A 16,262-nucleotide genomic window follows, 5' to 3' on the forward strand; every position below is an offset into this window, starting at 1 on the left:
GAATTTGTTTCTCTTGAATGAAATGATAAGGATGTTCCTTAATAGGAGATGATCCCCCTACATCCACATCACGTGTGGATAAAGTTGTAGACCCTGACTTATCCCTACAGATTCCTTTTAAATTCTGTAAATAATCTCATTAGATCCTTTTGTTGTCCTGCCTCTAAGCATGAAAATATGGTATGTAACTGTCCTAATATTTTGGTGTTAGCTAACTGGATAATAGGAGCTTCAGTTTGTGAACTAAGTTTCCTCTACCTCATACTCGCTGTCTCTTTCGTCCTTCAGTATGCTTACAACCTGATATAAATGCTCTTTCCTGTTTTCCTCCCTACGATGGTATCATTTTAACACATTGATATGATGCAGCTGATTCTTTTTCCTACAATTTGGAGTATTTATCAAATAATTTACTTTACTAACCCTCGTAATTACCTTATATGGACTGCTGAACCGTGCTTTCAGAGGTTTCCCCTGTAATGGCAATAATACTAATACTTAATCCCCTGGTTGTAATGTTAGGGTCATAACTTTCTTATCTGCCCATTATTCCACCTTTGTTTGAGAAACTTTAAGATGCTCTTAAGCCACTTTGCAGGCTTCCATGAGCCATTCCTGGAACACGGACACATAATCTAACATAGACGATTCGTCCTTCTCTCCTAAAAACGTTTCTTTGATTAATTTCAGAGGACCTAAGGGCTAAAACCAATGGATTCATTTGGTTAATCTCCAGTAGCAAATAATAGAAAATCCAGTCCTTTGTCCCGATCATGGGGATATTCATGACTGTATGCTTTAGTCATTGTTTTTAGAGTTTGATGGTACCTCTCTGAAGCTATCTGTGTTTGTGGATGTTAAGCTGTGGACTTTAACTGTTTTATACCCAAACTACTGAATATGTTCTGAACATTTTTAGATATAAAATTGGAACCGTGATCCTACTGGATCTCTACTAGTAATCCATATTGAGTAAAAAATTGGGTTAACTTACTTTAGCCGTAATTGTCCTTAAGGGGATGGCTTCTGGAAATCGTGCTGGACATATCCATAATAGTAAGGGTATACTGGTGTCCTGCCTTCGTTTCTGCTAACAGTCCCACACAGTCTACCAACACTAAATGGTTCCTCAAAAACTGTTATGGGAGTTATGGGTGCCAGTTTGGTTGCATGTGGTGGTTTTCCTACCATCTGGCACCTATGGCACATTTTACAAAACTGCACCATGTCCTTATGAAGACTTGGCCACTAAAAGTGCTGGTTTATCCGCACTCGAGTTTTTCTGCATCCCTACATGTCCTGCATTAGAACTTCATGTGCTATCCATAATTACTCTTTACAATTTTTGATAGTACCACTACTTGATGAACAAGTGCCCACTCCTCATCGGCAGGTCTACGAGGAGGCCTCCACTTTGCCATTAGAATTCCATTTTTAATATAACATTCTGGAATTCCTTAGCCTCAGCTTCAGTTTGGGCTGATTGTGCTATTATCAGAGAGTCATAGAGGTCTACAGCACAGAAAAAGGCCCTTTGGCCCATCGAGTCTGTGCCAGTCAAACAAGTACCTAACTAGTCTAATCCCATTTTCCAGCACTAGGTCCATAGCCTTGTATGCCATGGCATCACAAGTGCACATCTAAATACTTCTTAAATGTTATGAGGGTTTCTGTTTCTCCCACCCTTTCAGACAGAGAGTTCCAGACTCCCACCACCCTCTGAGTGGAAAAATTCTTCCTCACATCCCCTCTAAACCTCCTGCCCCTTATCTTACATCTATGCCCCCTGGTTATTGATCCCTCCACCAAGGGGAAAAGTTCCTTCCTGTCTACCCTATCTATGGCCCTTATTATTTCATATACCTCAATCCTGTCCCCCCCACCATCTCTTCTGCTCCAGAGAAAATAACCCCAGTCTATCCAATCTCTCCTCTTAACTAAAACTCTCCAGCCCAGGCAACATCCTGGTAAATCTCCTCTGCACTCTCTCTAGTACAATCACATCCTTCCTATAATGTGGATTCCAGAACTGCACATAATACTCTAGGTGTGGCCTAACCAGCGTTTTATACAGTTTCAGCATAACCTCCCTGCCCTTATATTCTGTGCCTCAGCTAATAAAGGCAAGTATCCCATATCCCATTATCACATTCTGCTTTCCACTCTTAATGTCACCATTAGCACTTACTTTTGCCAGAACCACCACTATTAACACCCTTTGACTTTTGTTTATACATCTTTCGCAATCTCTCCTTTGCTTCCACCTATCGCGGCCTTCTACCCAGCTTCACTTGTTTTGCCCCCCTTAAACAGTATATATTTCACCACATTTCTGCTTCCCTTCAGCTCTGAAGAAGAGTCTTATGGAATCGAAACATTAACTCTGTCTTTCCCTCCACAGATGTCGTCAGACCTGTTGAGTTTATCCAGCATTTTTTGTTTTCGTTTCAGATTTCCAGCATCCGCAGTATTTTACTTTTATTTTACCTGGTCTAGCCTTCATGTGACTCTGAAATGGCCCAGCAAGCCACTCAGTTGTATCAAACCATTACAAAAACACCGTTTTGATAATGTGGAGCCCAGAACTGCTCACAGTAAAATTATCCTGTAATGAAATTGTAAGTGATGCCCCATTCCAGAGCAAATTACCACAGCAGCAAATCTCTATCACATGGTATACTCCATGGATTACAATGGGTTATTTCAAATCAGATCCTGTTCTTTATTGTCCATACATGCTCCTTTATTTATCATGAAAGTATTGGGGAGGAGGTGGTGTAGTTGTAATGTTGCTGGACTAGTAATGCAGAGACTCAGTCTAATGCTCTGGGGAGATGGGTTCAAATCCCAGCTGGTGGAATTTGAATTCAATTAATAGATCTGGAATATATAGCAAGTCTCATCTTTAACTCTGGATCAACTTGTTGAGCCTTAACTTGAGAAGATTTGTTAAACATTGCTTTTGGATTATCTATGTCTTTAAAAAGAAGTTTCCGCCAGCCAAATATCTGTCACTTTAATATGTATCACTTTAACCTTCGATGATGAACTTTGCTTAACGATTGCTTGGGTCATCACACATGAAGGAAAACTTCCTGGAACCTTTTCCTGTAGCTGTTCCATCTCTTTAACTTCACTTGGGCTTTTCGTAATTATAAGAGAAGCTACTACCAGCTAAATCATTTCCCAGGAGTAAATCAACTCCATCTACAGGTAATTTCTGAACAATCCCTACCGCCGCTGTCCCAGACATTAGGTCACACTCCAGGTGCACCTGATAAAGGTACATGTATATACTTCCCACCAATACCATTTACTAAAAATTTGGCTTTTAATGCGCTGTCTGGTGTCCAAGCAAAAGTGTTTGAGTCGCTCCTGTATCTCTTATTATGCTTAAAGGTTTCCATTTGAGGGATATGGGATTACTTTTGCCCTTGACAAAAAATCTTTAGAACTCTCATGTATCTTATTCACCTCTCCTGAACTGGTAGCAGTGTTCACACTCAGTTTCACAGCTGCAGTTAAGCGCTACAACTTGATCTGTGGTATTTTGAGTCATGGCTCCTTTTCCTGAATCACCCTTACATACCTCAATAAATCCCATGGATTTCCTGCGCAACTTCTAACACTGTGCACGAACATGCCCCACCTTGTTACAATGGAATCACTTCGGCCTTCGAATATCACTTACACCCTCAGCACCTTCCTTTCTGGTCTGAATAGGAGTTTCTGGGGTACTCTCAGCTGCCCCTTCTCTGACCTGGCTACTTGCCTTCCTTTCACCTTCCCACCTTCTAACCTTCTTAGATTTGAGGAGGTGACGGAACACGGGTTTAGATTTATGGACCAGCTCATATGGTTGGCCTTCTCTGCTGCCTGTCTTTCTGTTGCAACCCTCTGGTCTTCAACATGCGTTCTAACAACTGGAGGAAGTGAATTTTTAAATTCTTCCAAGAGAATTATTTCCCTAAGAGCTTCATATGTTGTTTCTACCTTTATTGCCTGTAATCAACAGCCAAAATTACTTTGCTTTACTCTCTCAAATTCAATATAGGTCTGCCCAGGATGTTTCCTTGTATTCCAAAATTTCTTCCTGTATGCCTCAGCGACTATGCAATCAGAATAGCCTTTTTTACTGCATCACAATCCACAGATATCTCTTCCGACAGTGAAACATAAACCTTATGAGCTCTACCCACCGACCTACTCTGTAAGAGCAATGGCCAGATTTCTTTTAGCCATTACATTTGCTTAGCTACCTTTTGCAAATGAAATAAAGAATGCCCCTACATCTCTTTCCTCAAACTTTGGTAGGCCTTGCAAAAATAGAAACATCTCTCCACTGGGCTTTGGGTTGGAGGTTTTATCATCATCAGAACTTTCCTCAGCACCTGAAGCCTCTTTTTTTTTTAAAAGTCTAGCCTTCTAAGCCGGTATTCCCTTTCTCATTTCTCCTCTTTCCTCCATTGTTAATTTCTCTGGAGGTCAAGTTTTTGCATTTCCATTTCTTTTTGAAATGCTGTCTCTTATCTTTTCTTTTTCTTTTGCCTCTAATTCAAGTTTTCTCAGTTCCTTTTTATGTTCAAGTTGCTTCATTAGCTAACTCAGTTGACTCACCCTTTGGAGAATGTATCCCTTCCAATTTCAAATGCTGCACTACTATCTCAACTATGCCTGCTTTCCTTGCCCCTACGGGTAATTCTAACTCCAACTTATCGGGCAATTCCATTCGGTCTTGGTTACTTTTCATAAACAGTCAGGATTACATCTTCCGTTTGTAGAAAAAGCCTTAGCAACTTCCAACACCATATCAGTTTACCAACGTATAAGAAACCTGGCCTCTGTCCTTTTATCCCTTTCCAATTATTATTCCACGTCCAATCACCCGCTGTCAGCATTTCAAATCCTGCAAGACCCCCCAATTTATGTTAACAACTGGGATGGGAGGAGTGCACGAATTATCAGGCCCCACTATTCCGCAGGCCGTAATATTAATTTAAATGTTTAATTTTCTCATCAAAATGGCTGATTGTTTACCTATACTTCTAGTACCCGGAAGAAAAAAAACTGACCAGGCTTCTTTCAAAACACTCAACAATTAATTTATTATAAAACAAAAACCCTTTTAAACAAGTTTCAAGAGCTGGTTGACACACGATTGTAATCCAGAAGTGTAACTAACTAACCCTTTTAAACTTCCCCAGCACACGCATGCAGAAAAACAAAAGACACACAGGTAGTCTCTGCAGAGTTGGGCGGATGAAAAAAAAACAACTTTCTTAAAAAGAAAAATATAATTAAAGTTCATGGAGGTTCGATGCTGTCGGTCTGAAGTTCCCTCAGATGAAGACGTGCTGTTGAGCCTAGTAGATGTCGAGGGGTTCACCAACGATGCTTGGAGGAGAGTGTAGCTGGACCCATTCTTCATGCTTCAGGTAGCAAGTCCAAAATTATGCAGACAAACTACACTCATGAGGATTATCTGGCTACTAGTCTAGAGCCCCACATGGTTTCACAAAATAGAGAGGGAGAGAGAGCTAGTCAAGGTAGCCTTCTGCTCTCAGCTTTTCCCCAACAAGACTGAAAGCAAAACAACGGGTACAAACTTAAGGTTTGCCTCTGCCATGTGATTGCAATTTTGTCTTCCGGCTTTTCATTCATTAAAGTGTTTGTGGTTCAAAGCAAGCAACCCTTCTCAAGTACCATATAGCTCCAGTAATTGCTTGGAAGAGGCCTGCTTGTTAACAGTTCCAGGGTGAACTTATGACCCTTTTTTAAAAAAAACCTCAGGCAGCCTCCAGTGTCCAAATAATAAAAAGTTCAATCCATGTTTCGAGAGATATGATTCTAACAAAAATAAATCTATTTTAACAGTTTCTGTAGCTGTTTGTTGACATAACCTGAAGTGCTATAATTATAGCATTATTAATGCTTATCCGCTTGCCATGACCTATCACAAGTTCACAGTTTGATTGACAGCTCAGAGGTTTGTGGATTATGAATGCAAATATTTGTTTTTATAAGGGATTAAGTACTTAAAGGGGCCTAAATGTACTGAATAGCTTTAATTAATGGGTGCTTTTTTATATAGTGAGGTCTGTAAAAGGTATATAGAATATTTTTTCTTTATTCTTTCATGAGATGTGGGCGTCACTGGCAAAGCCGGCATTTGTTGCCCATCCCCAATTGTCATGAACTGAACATTTCAGAGGGCAGTTAAGAGTCAACCACATTGCTGTAGGTTTGGAGTCACATTAGGCAAGACCAGGTAAGGATGTCAGATTTCCTTCCCTAAAGGGCATTATTGAACCAGATGGGTTTTTATGATGATTGTGTGTCACCATTAATGAGACTGAATTTATATTCCTGATGTATTAATTGAATTTAAATTCTACCAGCTGCCATGCTGGGATCTGAACCCGTGTGTTTCAGAGCATTAGTCTGGGACTCTAAATTTAAATTTAAATAGCCTGCATCTACACTTAGCTTCTGTGGCCTCCTCTGATCTGCGCCCCAGGCCTGGTGGGTCCTACTCCACCTGTCACTCACCTCTGCCTCCACAAAGCGAAAATCAGGCCATTCAGTGCCCTTTTTCTTGAGGCATATGCACTGAGCTAGGAAGTTTCCCAACTCAAGCTACCAGCCCCAGGAGCAAAGATCCTTCATGACTGTAAGCAGCCTCCCAATTCCTCCTCCTAAAGGAGAACCATCTCACACATCACAGTATTGAATTTTAGTTGCCATTTATCCACTTGGTGTATCAGTTTATTTGTCAATCTGTACTTCAGTGAAGTCTTCCATATTATAGGCTGTACTCCGTAATTTGTCAAATGTCAACACCATATCTCAATTTTTAAGAAAAATTCATAGGCATTAAGATGTAGTCTGTAGTTCCTTGGATCAGTACTGTCTATCTTTTTGAAAGTGAGAATTAGATTTCTTATCATGCAACCCTCTATTATAGTTATCCCCTATTTAAAGCATGTACAAATAACATGTTTTCATTTTACCGCCATTTGAAAAATAGGGAACTTACCAAGTAGTACGGCCTCCATTTTCATTTGGAATGGTGCTGTGTACCTTGGCAACTGCACATGCTGAATCATAGTCTACAACAACACATTGTAGCCAAATAAGCGCATAATTCAGTGTTTTTCTTTTCAGTTGCTAATATAAATTACAGCCCAACAGAAACTCAAGTTAGTACTCAAAAGTAGATTGATAAAAGGACCAGTTAATGGCACCAAAGCCCTTTTAACCAACTGTCCAAATCGGGGAACAAAGTTTTTTTTTCAAAAAATTAAAGAATTGGACATGCACGCAGCCAGCTGACACATGCAGATTTATATTTTCTTAAAAGATTTTTTGAAACCTGGATTAAGGGCAAAAATTTTTAAGCAGTTGGTGAGTGGATTGAAGTTGTTGGTAAACAGTCACAGAACTGCATCAAATAACAGCACGAGTAGAAAGAGGATTTTTGGGCCAGTTTGGTTCAAGACAGCCATGACTTTATAATGTGCATCCACTTTCCCCTATTGAAGAATCCGTCCAACCCTGTAAACTAGGCAGCTTTATTAGAAGGACAAAACTACAAATATATATAGCCATGTTCTAAATACATTAAATTAATACATAAAAATAGTTTTTTAATCTAAAAATTACAGGTCAGGAATATAACCAACCCTGACTGCTTTCTTATAGAAAAATTGTTTTTGTTTAAATTGCTGTGTTTTGGGAACACATTCGAAGTACTAAATGAAAGACAGCTATACTAATCCTGTTATATGTTAAATTTTTATATATGAATTCTAGTACCCGCTCTTATCCCTTTCCTTGTTTCTTGGTGTATTATGCAGGAGCAATATGCATCTGAAGCCCAGCCAATGGTATTTTATATTCTTTGATATTTTAATTTCATGTTTTTCCTTTTTGACTTCTCTCCTCCTTCCTAAGCTCATCATATTCCCTTTTGGTATTGCATTTAATATTAATGTGCTTTGCAAGTGTATTTTTTTGTTACATTCAATTTGGCTCATTATTTGTGGCTAGTTCGTTCTCAATTTTTTAGTGACTATGACTGGATCTTCCTGTCCCACCGAAGTCAGTAAACTTTTGGCTGGCTCGCTGCATCCACCGCAGCGGGGTCAGAAAACCCTGGCCTATATTTCTTTTGAACTCTATGAATCTTTTAAATATTTCCCATGTTTGTCCTACTTTTGTCCATATTTTTCTTCAGTTTACTTCCGTTGGCTTTCTCCTCATTCACTCATGGTTGGCTTTTTTTTAAATCAGTTTATTACTTTGCTCTTTATGCTATTTATCTCTATTTCAATTGTTATCATAAACCTTATATTATGATCACTACACCCTAGTTATTATACCATGCTAAGTTCTCTTTATTTGGTCTGGTTCATTTCCCACTAATATATAGTGCTTTCTCCCTCATTGTGCATATTGAGGGAGAAAGGAGTCTTGAAGGCTCTGCCTCTTTTCAGACAGTTGAAAACTTCCAAGAAAATAATTTTTTTCAGAATTCATATATTTGCCTACATATTTCACTCTCCAGTTCCTTTTCACTCTTTGGTTGTCTGGGCCACCATACCTGTCACAATGTGACCAACCCCTTCTCCCTTATACACATGGATTCTGTTTCTGTCTTTGTTTGTTGTGTTCTTTTTAATTAAAGACAGCCACTCCACTACCCTTCTTCCTGAGTTATCTTTTCTAAATCCAATCTAGCCTGCAATAATTAACCAGCCCTGTCCTATCTGTAGCTGTGTTTCCATTATCCATTTTATATCTGTTTCCCTATTTCTTGTCTGATTTAAAAATCTTCATTCTCTATCACCTACTCAAGCACCATTTTTTAAAAAAAGTTTCTTAGATCTCTTCACTGCTTTCCTTCCTAAGCCTGTACACTGATTTCAAGCTCCAGCTCAATTCTTCTTATTCTCTGAGTTCATTGTCCTCCTAGCCTCCTTTAAATCTCTCCCTCAATAAGCTCCCCAATCCATTTTCATCGACACCCCCTTGTTCTTGCCATCTCATGTGGCCTCGCTACTCCGAATGTCACAGATAAGGCCATTTTCTGATCACTTCATCACTCCTGACCCACCCACGCTCCCAACTTCTTTCTTTGTCATTGGAAAAAGCCTCCCCTGAGTCAGTTACAGTTGCACTTTCAAGCTCCCAATTATGTAGCCTTTGGTCCTCCATTCACCACGGCATTTTTGCAGCTACTAAATCTTCTCAAATACGCCTTCATCTCCACCTTGCTTGCCCTAGTCCCCGTTAATGCCATTGCTTCCTCTCACTTTCAGGTTTACCCTAGTATGCCCTTCATCCTTGCTCCCTTAAGTTCAAGGAACAGAGACTTGAATGGATAATTGCAGTCAACTGGTTTAGCCATTCACTGCCAGATCTGACTGGACCACAACAAGCATTCTTGTCTTCTTAAACCCCTTCTCCTCTGTCCGCTCCATACTTAGCAACAAGTATGGGGGATCTCATATACTACTTTGTCACTCAGACCAAGACCATCTATTCACTTGTCTCTGCTATTTCCTTCCCTTCTCCTGGCCCCTGATAGGCCATACCTGCTCTAAGGTACCCCCTACTCCAGTCCTGAACTCATTTCTTCTCTACTTTCTCTCCTATTTCTGCTCATTCCCCCTCTGAGCTCATCTTGTCCATGAAGCACATCTTCTGCCCCCTTGATTTTATTCTGATGAAGCTGTTGACTTCCCAACTTTTCTTCTTGCTCCCATATTAATTGATATTGTTAATGGTGTCTTCTCAATTACTGAGCACCCCCTGCTTTGACTCCTTTGTTCTTGCAAACTACTGCCCCATCTCCAGCTTCCCTTTCCTCTCAAATTCCGTAACATGATCTCACTTCCCAAATCTTGTCCATCTTCTCCAAAACTCAACATTTAAACTCCTCCAGTCAGGTTTCTGCTTCTACCACAGTACCGAAACTGCTCTTATCAAAGTCATATGATATGCTATGTAACACTGACAAAGGTAAACTCTCCCCTCCATTGTCCTTCTTGACCTGTCTGTAACCTTTGACATGGTTGACCATACCATTCTCCTGCAACTCCTTCCCACTGTCATCCAGTTTTGTTGGAGTGCCCTTGTCTGGTTTCAGTTTTGCCTATCCAGTTATAACCAGAAAATAACCTGCAGTAGCTTGTCTTCATGCTACATCATAGTTACCTCTGGTGTTCCCAAAGGATACATCCTTGGCTCACCAACATGCTGCCCCTCAGCACATCATTAAAAACACCTCATCCATTTCCACATGCATGCTGATGACACCCCTCAAAACTACCTCACCATCACCCTTCTAGTCTCTGCCACTGTTTTTAACCTAAGACTGCTAGTCTGACATCCTAATACTGGATGAGCAGAAATTTCCTCCAGCTAAATATTGGAAAGACCAAAGCCATCGTCTTTGTCCTCCACCAACCCCCAACCACAAACTTTGTTCTGTAATCACTGACTACATCCTCCTCCCTGGCAAACTGACTGAAGCTGAACCAGACCATTTGCAACCTTGGTGTTACATTTGACCTTGAGACAAGCTTCTGACTAGTTATCTGTACTATCACTGGGATGGCCTACTTCCATCTTCATACCTTGCCTAACTCCACCCCTTCCTCAATTAGCTCATCTGCTACTAAAACCATCACCCACTTGTTTGTTACCTTTATACTATTCTAATATTGTTCTGGCTAGAAATTTTGCTAACTCTGTTCTAACTCCCATCAAGTCCCATTCATCTATCATCCTGTGCTTGCTGAACTACATTTAGTTTACTAGTTAAGCCATGCCTTGTTTTAAAAATTCTGATCCATGTTTTCAAATCCCTCCATGGCATCGCCTCGCCCTATCTCCTTCAACCCTACAACAAAATGTAAGTACAGGCATACATTTCTGTACGTTCTTTACATTCTCGGTACCTACTTCTGATGATCTCCAAACATTTAAATTTGTCTTCTGTTGTATATAGTTTGATGTGCTACTGTCAAGCTAGATTCCTTCACAAATGATTAAACTTTCAGCAGACAGATGGAAATACAAAGACGTATTTTATAAACTACGAGCTTTTTAAATCTCTAAACTTAAATGCAAATGAATACAGAAGGCTGAAGAATGACCTAATAGATTTTATTAGCATTTTACAATATTGCTTAAACTTTCACTTTGCACCACCTCACAGTTGCTAAATGGCCACACTATTTGATATACGTGATCTTAATGATGCAGAAGAAATGGTAGCGTACAACTGGATCTCACAGTTATAGGGAGTGAAGACCACAGCTGTTAACAGGCTGACTTAATGTGCTAAAAACAAAAAACTGCGGATGCTGGAAATCCAAAACAAAAGCAGAATTACCTGGAAAACCTCAGCAGGTCTGGCAGCATCGACAGAGAAGAAAAGAGTTGATGTTTCGAGTCCTCATGACCCTTCAACAGAACTGACTTAATGTGCAATCTGATGCTGACCTCAAACATGCCTTTTCAGGGTACCAAAAAAGTAATTAGGCTCTTGAAGTGAGCAAGCCACTTTATCGTTGTTGGACATGCTTGCCAGGGAGATGAAATATTTTGTTCAGTGCTGTTAATCGTGATTGTTTGATTTATGTTTATTGAACTCCGCATGGCGCATCCTTTTGGCACGATCGTAAACCTTTCGCTCCTGCTGCAAGTTAATAGGTAGATCCTTGTGGGTGTGTACTTCCGAGTGCAGCAGATGGGAACAAGCAATTCTTAATTCTTTGTTACTTGAAGAAAATCTTGAACTAGCATTCATCTGAGCGTTCATTGTTTCCTTTCATATCGGAAGTATGAAAGCAAAATAATGGTGTGCAATGTATATAGACTGAATTGAACTGTCAATTTTTCTGGTCCTCCTACTTAACATGGGTACAAATGCATTGTGTCAACAATGTTTATTCCAATGTTCAATAAATCTCGGCATTCTCAAGTGCTTTTGTGTGACAAAGGGTGAGGAATGATGTTAAATGTTAATGTAAGTATAGTTGTCAACAGTACTGACTTTTCTAATCAATTTAAATTTCATCATTTATTACAGTTGGCAGAATTAAGCTTTATTAGGAAAGGTATCAATTGCAGCAAAAATATTTATCTCATTTAATGTTTATAATTTGATTTTTTTCTAAACTCGAACACCGCATTGGTGATTTACAAATATTCTGTGTATATGACAGATACAGTGCAGCACTGAGCGTGCTGCATTGTTAGGGGGTGCAGTCTTTTGAATGGGATGTTAAACCAAGATTTATCTGTCCCTTCAATTATATGTAAAATATACCATATACTATTCAAAGCAAAACATGGAAATTTGCCTTGTGTCCTGGCCAATATTTATCCTCAACCAACATCACTTAATTAAGATCTGAAATAGAGTCATGCGGCCTCGAAATGTTACCTCTGTGCCTCTCTTCACAGATGCTGTCAGACCTGCTGAGTTTTTCCAGCATTTTTTGTTTTTGTTTCAGATTTCCAGCATCTGCAGTATTTTGCCTTTATTTAATTAATTAACTGATATTTTTATATCATATGAAAATTGGCTGCTATATTTCCCTACATTATGAAAATTCTTACTTGGTGATGAAGTGCTTGAGACATCCTGTGGTATGTAAGGCATCACATAAATGCAAGATCTTTATCTCTTTGCTAAATGTAATATTTTACAAGGAACTTTGCAAATATTTTACTCAACCTGTTCTAACCATCTTTTTTACAAAAGAGCATCTTCAAATTGGCCCTGATACACACATGATCGAGACTTGTCATAGTTGTTGCTGCACTGTCAGGAGCTAGGGAGGATATTTTAAGAAGTAAGATCTTGTATTCATAAACTCTGGATTACTCTGTGTATTTTTTTTATATATTCGTTCATGGGATGTGGGCATCACTGGCTAGGCCAGCATTTCTTGCTCATCCCTAATTGCTCTTGTTCGGAGGACATGTAAGAGTCAACCACATTGCTGTGGATCTGGAGTCACAGACCAGGTAAGGACGGCAGATTTCCTTCCCTAAAGGAGATTAGGTGCAGTTGGGTTTTTACGACAATCGGCAATGGTTTCATGGTCATATCAGACTTTTAATTCCAGATTTTTAATGAATTCAGATTTCCCCATCTGCCATGTTGGGATTCAAACCCAGGTCCCCAGAGCATTATCCTGAGTCTCTGGAATACTAGCCCAGTGACAATACCCTTATGCCACTGCCTCCCCTATGACAGTACATGACAGCAAGCGTTAAAATAGGAAAATTGGGAGGCATGGTGCAGGAATTAATGGGATTTTTGGACTGGTTCTGTGGTGGAAAGCACCTATTCAAAAGAGATGGGTTGCACCTAAACAGGACTAGGAACAAGGACCTCGTGGGGCGGTTCATAAGTTGGTTAGGGAGAATTAAATTAAATCGGCAGGGTGGCGGACACCAGCATATAGAAGTAGAAAAGAGGAATAATGTGCATAAGGGAGTGAGAATGTTGGATAGTACTAGAGAAGAATGTAGTACCATATTAGATAGGAGCAGACTGGGAAGGACTACAAAGAATGCCAAGACAGGTTTAGAATGCATGTTTGTGAATGCAGAAAGTGCGTTAAGTAAGGTTGGTGAGCTACCAACACAAATAACAAAGTGGGAATGTGATCCCTTGGCAATAACAAAAATGTGGCTTAAAATGGTGAGGACTGGGCACTTAGGGAAACAAAGTGTTCAGAAAACATAGGGAAGGAAAAGAATGAGTTGAGGGTATATGATGAAGTATTTTTACATAGCAAGTGGTAATGACCCAGAACCCACTGCCTTCAAGGGTGGTGAAAGCTGATAGGGTGTTGGATAGGTACTTGAGGGAAATAAACTTGCCAGGCTACAAGAACAGCACGGGGGATGGGGACTAGCTGGATTGCTTTGCAGCGGGTGAGCATGGACTCATTGGGACTTGTTCTGTGCCATTATGACTCAGACTTCTATATCAATGCTTTGTTGATGTACATATCTGTATGGAGACGTTGAAGAAGTCAGTCTTATTACTGAGTTATTTATGTAATTCAGTGAAAGCGTATAAACAGTGCCCAATATCATGAGGGCAGATGTCCATTTTAAGTCTGCAAGCTATGCAGTTGCACACTAAAAAATTCATTGTTTAACAATTGAAAATGCATCTAATGCAGTGGTTTCATTTGTCAGCCTTGACTCAGTGGTAGTACTCTGGCCTATGTCAGAAGGTTGTGGGTTCAAGCCCCACAGCAGAAACTTGAACACATTGTCAGGTTGACACTTCAGTGCAATATTTCAGGAGTGCTGCACCATGAAAATGATGTCTTTTGGATGCAATGTTAAACAAAACTGCATCTGCCCATTTAAATGGATGTAAAAGATCCAATTTGGGGGAAAAAAGCAGAGAATTTCTCCTAATACCTAACATGGCTACCGGTGGCCGTCCCACAACTTTCTGCCTAACTTTCATGATGCAGGGCCATTCAGTCAATTCTCAATTTTCTGCACCAGATTATTTCTAATTCTACATGATTCTGTCTTCTCGTATTGCTTCCTGTGAAATATCAACCAGACTTGCACTCTAATCAAAGTCCCATTATTCTGAAATTTCACCTTGCTCAAGTCACCTTGCTCAACTGTGTACATTTTGATGTTAACTGATGCTGAATAACACTTGCTATCATAGCCTGAAGGGGCAGTATTTGGCCAAGTATCCCTAGCTCCTGGAAACCACTTGAAAATATAGGGAAGAATGTCCTCTGCCAGTTTATCAGTAATGCTGGACTAAAAGAAGCAGAAAGAGTTGCTAACTTGTTACACTGGATCTGCTCATTTTTGTCATGTATTTTCTATTGTTGTGTCTGCCTGAATTGCCCTCCCAAAAATAATAACAATGGAGTCGTATGTCATATTTTCATTTACTATTCATTCATCATAAGACATGCATTCACCAGGTGTCCACCAAGATGAGGGGAAATTTTTAGCCCTCAGCCACTACTATTAACTCTACCTTTTGTCCTTTTGGTCATGACATCTTTGTCTCCATTGCTCCCACCTATCGCTGGCCTTCTATCCAGCTCACCTGCTCCACCCCACTTAAAGAATATAAATTTCATCACATTCCACTTCTCTTTAGCTCTGAAGGGTCATACGGATTCAACATTAACTCTGTTTCTTTCTCCACAGATGCTGTTAGACCTGCTGAGTTTTTCCAGCATTTTCTGTTCTTGTTAAGGGGAATAAGGATTCAATTGCCAAAACATAAACCTTTTGAGAGGAATGTTCCAGCAATATCTGTTATCAGTGCCATTTCCTATTAGGAGCGTAGAGAGCTGCATGATGACAGTTCAGGAGACTAGCATTGGAATTTTTAAAAAGACATTCTCTGGTTTGGGTGATATTTGTAGTTGTCACAATTAGCAACTTAACTACCCTCTGAAATTGCCAAGTTAACAGTCAACTGCATTTGTTTACAATAGCAATCACATATAGGCCAGAGTGGATAATAATGTCTTGGTTTCCTTCCCTTTAAGAGCACTAGTGAACCAGCTGGACTTTTGATCTTCCAACAGCTTCATGGTCATTTTGTTAAACTTATGTCAAATTCTCAATTGCCAGGATTCTGAATTACCAATTCCATAAATAGCACACTACCATACCTTCCAGCAGTAACAAGTTCACATTTTTCCCAGTGGTAAGGCCTCAATCACAAAGAGCAGTACCTTTGGGAGTCCACTGAAAATAATTATTATAAGTTACCCTGAGACATTTGCTGGGTTAGGTGGGCAGACAAAAATCTAACTCATCACACTTTGGCAACATTGTTGCTGGAGAGGAAAATCTTGGTTTGTGACACTGCAATTTTAAAAAAAATTTGTCTGTCTCATTGTTGGAATAATGTACCATAGCCAGTTAAAAATCTCTGGTTTGGCTGAAAAAGAAAGACTTGTTCAAAATCCCCATGGCTGTCCATTTCTATCAATGCTGTCGGCTCTTCTACTTCATGACCCACCTCAGAAAGAGAAGATGCAGGGCATCAGTCTTCCCGTGGCCAGTAGGTTTCTTTGGCAGCCATTACACCAAACTTTAGTGGTGTTATCCCTGCACATCTAACCCTGAGTAAGACTGCTGAACTGTGATTTCTTCTGCCCTCAAGTTAAGTATATTTTTACCCCATTTATGCTCACAGGATCAAAAAATTAAAGGAACTAATTGTCCAT

General features: G+C 39.8%; 1 protein-coding gene and 1 long non-coding RNA gene across 7 annotated transcripts in view; both read left to right on the top strand.

The window, feature by feature from the left end:
* Positions 1-16,262, top strand: part of pja2 (praja ring finger ubiquitin ligase 2) — a 101,847-nt gene that overhangs the window by 47,591 nt on the left and 37,994 nt on the right. The window lies entirely within an intron of this gene.
* LOC121276914 lies at positions 6,214-11,995 on the top strand. Its single transcript, XR_005942750.1, has 2 exons — positions 6,214-6,268; positions 11,225-11,995. It is a non-coding gene; the product is annotated as an uncharacterized LOC121276914 (long non-coding RNA).

Source organism: Carcharodon carcharias, chromosome 4 (assembly GCF_017639515.1).
Source record: "Carcharodon carcharias isolate sCarCar2 chromosome 4, sCarCar2.pri, whole genome shotgun sequence".
Classification (NCBI taxonomy): domain Eukaryota; kingdom Metazoa; phylum Chordata; class Chondrichthyes; order Lamniformes; family Lamnidae; genus Carcharodon; species Carcharodon carcharias.